We start from the raw sequence: 8,285 nt of genomic DNA on the forward strand, positions 1-8,285 counted from the left end.
GACTGGTGTGAGGTGGAATCTTAGGGTTGTTTTGATTTGCATTTCCCTGATGATTAAGGATGTTGAACATTTTTTCAGGTGCTTCTCTGCCATTCGGTAGAATACATAAATTTTTCTACATATGCTTGTCATCTCAGGCATTCATAAAATATTTCTGTAATTCTATTGGCTTTTCCCTGGACACTGTAATTACATTTTCTTTTTTTATTTTTTTTTCTTTTGTCGAGACAGGGTTTCTCTGTATAGCTCTGGCTATCCTGGAACTCACTTTGTAGACCAGGCTGGCCTCGATCTCAGAAATCTGCCTGCCTCTGCATCCTGAGTGCTGGGATTAAAGGCATGCACCACCATGCTCAGCTCGTAGTTGCATTTTCTTTGCTAAATGCATATTGTATATACATGTTTTTGTTGTGGATACCTTAGAGATGTTGAATGTTTTACTGTCTGTGTTGCTTTATTCTCCTAACACCAGATCTCTCACACCCTCAAGGTTGTGCTCATTTTAGTAAGAAAAATTAAAGAGATCCTAAATGCATCTTTATAGGACTTCTGTTGCTTGACTTTCTTTGTGCTATTTTTGAATTCAGCAAATGAAAACAAAGATTTCTCATGGCTTTGAGATTATATTCATCTCTTGTGGCATTGATGAGAATTTCAGATTTTTCTAGTCCTGTTCTCCCAAGATTACAAATAAATTCCAATACCATGATCCCCTAGAATGAAAGTTCTGTCTCTAAGAACATCATCTGACATGTGATTAAGACTTTACAAAGACTTAACAGTTCACCAATCTAGGATTTTCAGAAATCTTGCTTATGAGCCCACAGTGTCCATAAAATTTTCAAAAAAAAACCTTAAATACATGTTTTTAAAAGTTAATACATATAAAACAAATATACTTTTCTCAAAACTTAATGCTTAGGAGTCTCCTGATTTGTGTCTTCCATTAAGTAGAATCTTACATGTTGCACACAAAGTATTTATCTTTCTAATCTCTTAGTGGCACACTGTTCCACTTCCTCCTGCCATTTTCTGGTAATAATGTTGTAACAAATAGCCCATTTATTTCTCTTCAGCATCTGTTTGAAAGTATCTTTGTGATATACAAGAACAGATTTAATCAAAATATATTTCACAACAAAGGATGAATTGTATATAATTATTTGTATAAACTTTTCACAAATTGCCTACATTTTGAAGAAAGAGAATGAGTAGCATGTGAACATACATAAAAGACAATCCATAAACAATTAGAGTTAGAGTTAGATTTGAATGGAACAACAATTTGAAGAGCTACCTTGGTACATACATTGAATATATAAACATATGTATCTGTGTGTGTATATATATATATGTTTACATATTTCTAAATATGTAACCATGCTCTGTTCAGTCTGTATAATGTTACTTATATGTATATGTTGTCAGTGCTGACTGCTTGGTAACCATTAATGTGTTCTTCTCTGGGAAAGACTATTACTTCTACTCTTAGCAATTCTTAGTTCTCTATAGTTCTTAGTGCAGAGTGGAGGCTACTTAGGTCTTTCCCTGTCCATGTTAGCATGGAGATTGCAGTTGTCCTTAATTCAGTTCATGTTTAGTCAGACACAGTGGTAAGATTTTTATGAGTAATTATAGTAAGATTTTTATGAGCTTCTGATATTTCTTGGAGATATAATCTCATCTCAAACTCTCTTATTTCCTGGCTCTTACTATCTTTCTACTCCTTCTTGTACACTAATACCTGAGACTCAAACACAGGAGTTGTTTTGTAGATGTTTCCAAATGTAACAATTAATGAAAAAAGAGGCCATTAATTTGAAAGAGGACATGAAGAGGTATTTGGGATGATTTGGAAGGAGGAAAGGGAAGTGGGAAAGGATGTACTTACAATTTCAAAAACTAAAAGAAATAAATTGTAAGAGAGAGAGAATTAGCTTCCTAGAATGTCAAGAATCCTGTGTTCTACTAAGGTAGAAAGAGTAAGGGAAAGGTAGGAGTGAATGGAAAGGATTGGAAAGAGGAAGGGAAGAAGGCAAGCATAGGATAGAGAAGCAGTTCTTGGTTCCCAACCTTTGGGTTGTCCCATTAAGAGGTTGAATGACCTTCTCACAAGGATTGCATAAGGCCATCTGAAAATATGTATTTACATTAATATTCATAACTGTTGGGGATATCCCTGGGTCTAATTACATTTGATGTTAATTCCACTCCCCTGTGAGGGGCTTTGAGCAAGGAATGAGTCAGCACTCAGGTGATTTCCTGTAAACCTGCTTCCCACTTTAATTTGTAAAATAAAGGAGAGCTGATGATTGGGCAGATAAAGGGAAGGTGGAGCAGAATGATGAAAGAGTGAAGAAGGAGAAAATGGAAGAGGGAGAGGATGCAGAGGAGGAGGAAGAAGAAAAGCGAAGCAGAAAGAAGCACATGGCCTGAAGAAACCACAAGTTCTAAGAGGTCTCATAAGATGTGGAAGATGTTAGTATAGCGGTTGATCAGTCCAATCTAGGTGCACAGCATGTATTCCTATTAACTGATTTGTGTTTTCATTGCTGGGGCATATTTGGGTTGGAGACTTACCCCAACACATAACTAGCAAAGTCATAGTTATGAAGTAGCAAAAAATAATTTTATAGTTTGGGCTCATCACAACATGAGTATTGAAGAATCACAGCATTGGGAAGATTGAGAACCACTGAGTTAGAAGTGAAGAGGTGATATGGTGGATTCCTTTAGCCTCAGATGCTTACAGCCACCTCTTTGCTAATATTATGGAGTTTATGTCATGGTCATCATTTCTCACCATCTTGTAAATTGAAGCACAAAATGGAAAAAGCAATAAAAGTATAAAGAGATTAAAGTTAAAATTGTATTCAAAAGAATAAAGCAAAGGATCTAAGTCTAGTAAGTCATGGTTAAAGTTACAGGAGGAAGAAAAGATAACCAGTGATTATGATGGAAGCATCTCAATACATTTTGTCTTTAATGCATACTGATTTTACATAGCCATTTTCCACTAAAATACAACTCATAACTTAATCTTACCTGATGATATGCCCTGATTTGTAAAAATGCCTTTATTTGCCTGATGTAAAAGTTGTCTTAGAGGCTTACTACCTCTGAGTGCTAAACTAGGCCTAGTCCTGGGAACTTCTAGCCTCCATACAACCAATCTAAGCTTAGAATGTTTTCAGCCTCTGAAACTTACTGCTGAATATGTTCTCCCTTTCTTGTTTCTGAGCTCTGGCTGGCTGATTCAACTCAGCTGTTCTGGTTTAAACTTCTCTCCAAGCTGACTGATTCTGTCTAGCATCCCTCAGTTTCTCCTAAGTTGCTCTGCTTGGCTTCAAACTAACTCTGGCAATCTGTTCTAACCTTCTGGCTTCTTCTCATTCTCTGACTCATTCTGTCCTCATCTATGTCTTCTTCTCTTGTTGGAGTTTGTCAAAAGACCCTCACTCACAAAGAACACAGAGATTGCTATCACAGCAAACCACAAGAGGTTTTTTTATTATTTCAACATGTTGAGGACCCTCCTCAACATGCGGGCAACAGGAGAGACCCAGAACAAAGAAAATACACACTTTTTATACCTTGTAAGGGGCAGATTTAGGCAACAAGGTACTGGGCTGATTTTCATTGGTGTAGCAAGTAACCTTTTCAGGCATTGGTTGGTTTGCATAGTAACTACCTTTGGCCCAGTGACTCACTTTGCCTGCTCCCATGGTGTGTTATTATGATTTGGTCAGCAAAGCAGTAGTACACTTTGAACTTAGGAGTCAGCTATTAATGATGTCACAGGGAATTTTAGCAAGGTCAGAGCAGTTTGTGGTTTTTCTCAGAATTCAAGCAGGATAGGGGGATTTCTCTGGGAACTGTTATCTTGTTATGGTTATTTTTCTGAGAACAGCTCATTTTGTTTTTGCCACTGTAGACTTGGTCATTTTGATCACTATGTTTCTGAAAAGGCTAGGGGAAAGGGCTAGGTGGTCTTGAACTTATTTTGGATTCTACATTCTCTCTGCAACCTGTCTCTATACAACTATCCTTTTAAAATTGCCTCCCTTTTCCTCTCTCTCTCTCTCTCTCTCTCTCTCTTTCTGTGGTACTCTCTTAAGTAGCCTTTTTTTCTGTTCTCATGAGAGTTGGGCCTATCCTATCTATCAAATCTTTCTCCAATTCATAACTTTGTCTGACAATCAATTCAACATCATTTTCAAACATGGGTAATTCCTTCCACAAACTAATTTTACCTTCATTGTTTCGGATTAAAGGTATGAGCTAAGGGTGTGTCTGTGTTCCAGCCAGATGGATTAAATGCTAAGGGCTGAGCCACAATACAACTAGAAAAAGGTTTTTCCAGTATACAACACAAGCTTAGTGGTTCACAGTGTGATCAAATATCCTGCAACACTGTTTCCAAGAGGAGCTGGAGTGCTAAATTGAGGTAAGCAGAACAGCTAACAGTGACAAAGAACAAGATGATAGTAGTTGATTTCAGGAAACAGAGACCTTTGTGATAACCACTGGAAGAAGAATAAAATTATTGAGGTGCTTCAAGTTAAAAATGCATGAACACTAGTTTTCTGAGCTGTATTCATGCTGTTCTTTTATCAGCAATCCCTTTATTTTCCATATAGTGGAGATAGCACTTCTTAGTGCTGCTTTGGCAGGGCTGTATTCCTCTGAGGTCCCAGCCTATATATTCCAGCTAGAACATCAGACAATAATACAAACAATTACAAATGGTCCTTGAGCATCTGAAGGAAAAAAAATCAGCAAATGATTGCTGCTTGCTGCTGTGAAAACTGCCATCTCAAAATTTATCTTATGGCATTGAACTTGGTAGATTTATGTTTGACTATACCTCCCTACACAAAAGCCTCTGGTTGGAAAGAAATCAAGTATATTCTAACATTTAACAAAAAAGTTAGTAAGTAATAAATTATGAGTAAACTGATCTACTTGTACTGTTCGATTCAGTCCTAGGTCTTCTGAGACAGTGATCTCATTAGACACTGTCTCCATCTGTGTCCCTGTGTGAACCTACAGTCAGCCTCTTTCTTTAAGATTTCTTTTTTCATTCCACCTGAGACACTTACCACATTTTTCTCATAGATAAATGTGAATTTTAGTCTATCATCATTCTCACAATCTTAAAAGCTACAGGGTGTAAATTAATGAGATTTTCCCAAAATAGGCTTAGAGATAGGGAAGGATTTCTGTGCCATCCAAATAAAGACTTGCTAAAAAACTGGATGTTAGTTTAATTAATGTTCTGTTAGTTTAATCAAAGTGTCTCTCACATTCATCATTTTGTGATGATATGCAAGTTTTTTTAAAAAAAAATCACATTTTGACACCAGAAGGCATAAAAATTTGAGGTCAAAATTAGCTAAACTGCAACAATGAGGTGATAATTGCCAACTGTAAAGGCAGCAGCAACAATGCATTTAGCCAAACACTAACACATTGAACGTGAACTGGGCACAATTTGTCTTGTCTCTAATACTTTCCATCTGTTAAGAAATTATTTTTCCATTTTTTGAATTTTTTCTGAAAAAAAGGAAGACATTTTACATTAATCAAGTTTATATATTGCAATGTCAGTTCCAAACCATATGAGTCTGTTTGGCAGAACACCATTTTATTTATCTACTGATAAAAAGAAAAATTATCAGAATAAATGTAGCCAATGAATATTATAGCTGTAAGTTATAATCTTAGCTGTGACCATTTTTTCATAAGAGGCTGATGGTTCAAACATTTGCTCATGAATATTAGATGTCATGCAAAGCTTTATAAAACAGTCAATTATTGAGTCTGCTTTCTTGACAATGAGACATGGGTCTCAGTATTCTTTGAATTTTCCAAGAAATATATACAAGACTTTTCAAGTCTTTGATATACAGACTTGAAAATCATTTTCTTTTTAGAGTTTAACCCTTTCAAAAGATTATGTTTTATCTCTAAATTCTTGCATGAATAATTGACCTGAGAATGAACCTGTGTTAGTCAGGGTTTCTATTCCTACACAAACATCATGACCAAGAAGCAAGTAGGGGGAGAAAAGGGTTTATTCAGCTTACAATCCCATGTTGCTGTTCATCACCAAAGGAAGTCAGGACTGGAACTCAGGCAGGTCAAGAAGCAGGAGCTGATGCAGACAGAGGCCATGAAGGGATGTAACTTACTGGCTTGCTTCCCCTGGCTTGCTTAGCTTGCTGTCTTATAGAACCCAAGACTACCAGCCCAGATATGGCACCACCCACAAGGGACCCTCCCTCCACCACCCACCTTGATCACTGATTGAGAAAATGCCTTACAATTGGATCTTATGGAGGCATTTCCTCACCTGAAGCTCCTTTCTCTGTGATAACTCCAACTTGTGTCAAGCTGACACACAAAACCATCAGTACAGAACCCATCTCAATATATAATACTTGAGAAAAAAAAAATCTTAAAATTAGACGATTCTTCTTTTCCTAGTTACCATGGAACAATCATTTCCCATTGCTAATATACAAGTCTTTTTCAGTGGAGTTTTGCTTTTGCATTACATTTATATGAAAACATTTCATCTTATATATTTTCCCTTTGAGACAAAATGATTAAATAACTTGAAAATCCTATTACTGAATATTTAAATTTTATAAACAAGCATTCAGATATGGATGGGATGGTGTGACATAGTTCCTGCCCCTAGAGCCGGGCTAGCAGGCATGGACCTTGATGAGTGTTACTGGTTAGTAGGCAAAAGGATTGTTTGTATAATAATGTGCATATTTTCATGTTTCTCCTACAGGGAAGGGTCTCCCTGCCAAGGTTAATGACTCCTTGATAATTAAAAACAGCACAAGTCCTGGAGGCAAGGGTGTGTCCAGTGTTCCTCAAGAAAAATGATAAATGCTGTGACCTTCAGGACAGCCCTTAAGGCTGTGGGAAAGAACTCTAAAAGCATGAGCTCAATAATATGTAAAGGATATTTATCAACTATGGATGCAACTTGAATTATATGAAGGGCTTCACGGACCTAAAATAATAGAGGCTGCTGCACTATGACCTTGTCAGAAAGATATTAAGGAAGAAAAGAAAGAGATTTGGGGAATGCTGATCACAAAGCAAGATTCCACCCAGCTAAATTTATTGTTTGTGCTTACAAAGGCAGGCAGATCTCTGAATTCTTTTGCAATGTTTACAAAAATAAATGTACTTGCATTCTTTTCCTAAGATTCAAGCAGCTAAGGTCATAAAATGGTGATTCATAGAATAATCAAAAGGGAAGTAAATGACTGAATTAATATGTAAATAAAGACTGGGATTTGGTCTGTAAGATAGAGCTTCCCATAGAGAACTGCTTAGAGAGTGAATACAGCTCTTTTAGATTTTTTTCTAGCAGGATTTCTGATTTTGTTCAGAAAACCCAAAAGCTATCCTAGAGAGCTGTTCAGCTCTTTTGGATTTTTTTCCCAGCAGCTTCTCTGACTTTAGTCAGAAAAATTCAAGAATTTTTTTTCTAGCAGTTTTTCTGACTTTGGTCAGAAACCCATGAGCTATCCAGAGAAATTTTAGATTTTTTTTTTTTTTTTTTTTTTTTTTGCATGAGAGAGCTGTCTCAAGCAGAGAGCTGTTTCTAGCAGAGATCTGTCTCTACCAGAGAGCTGTACAAACAGAAAGCTATCTCAAGCAGTCTTCTGAGCCAAGAGCTATCTACAGAGTTGTCTGGAAAGCCATCTTGAGCAGAAAACAGAACTGTCAGCTTGTACCCACAAATGACTTAGATTGCTTCCTATTTTCTTCCACTGCTCCCAAACACTCCTTCCTCAGAACCACCTCTCCAAGCCAAGGATGGTCCTTGGCACAAGTCAAAGGTAGGTATGGCATTTGGAAAAAGGAAAAATATTTTTACATTAATAATTTAACCATTATTATTATCTGAATTAATTCTTAGAAGGCAGTTAACAAATCAAACAAATATTTATGATAAAATCTTTAAACAAAATGTACATAAAGGTCTAAGGAAATGTCTTTGAGGTGAGAGGTGAATGTGATGACCAGAGAATCTGGATCCCAAGTAACCAAGAAAAGGATGATGACAATGGCAGTCTGATTATAGTTCCAAAACTCAGGAAACAGATACTTGGATACTTGTGGCAAGCTGATTAGCTAAACAGCCAATGCTCTTTGTTCAGTGGGAGATGCAACCTCTAAGTATAAGGTAGCAAGTTCTGATAAGAACATCCAACTTCAACTCTGGACTTTACCCACTTAAATTTACATGCACA

The 8,285-nt window shown here is 36.6% G+C and overlaps 1 non-coding gene across 1 annotated transcript; it reads left to right on the forward strand.

Moving 5' to 3' along the window:
* Nucleotides 1-7,363: 7,363 nt before the first annotated feature.
* LOC115029950 lies at nucleotides 7,364-7,427 on the forward strand. Its single transcript, XR_003835505.1, has one exon. It is a non-coding gene; the product is annotated as a U7 small nuclear RNA (small nuclear RNA).
* Nucleotides 7,428-8,285: the final 858 nt, after the last annotated feature.

Source organism: Mus caroli, chromosome 18 (genome assembly GCF_900094665.2).
Source record: "Mus caroli chromosome 18, CAROLI_EIJ_v1.1, whole genome shotgun sequence".
In the NCBI taxonomy this organism is placed as follows: domain Eukaryota; kingdom Metazoa; phylum Chordata; class Mammalia; order Rodentia; family Muridae; genus Mus; species Mus caroli.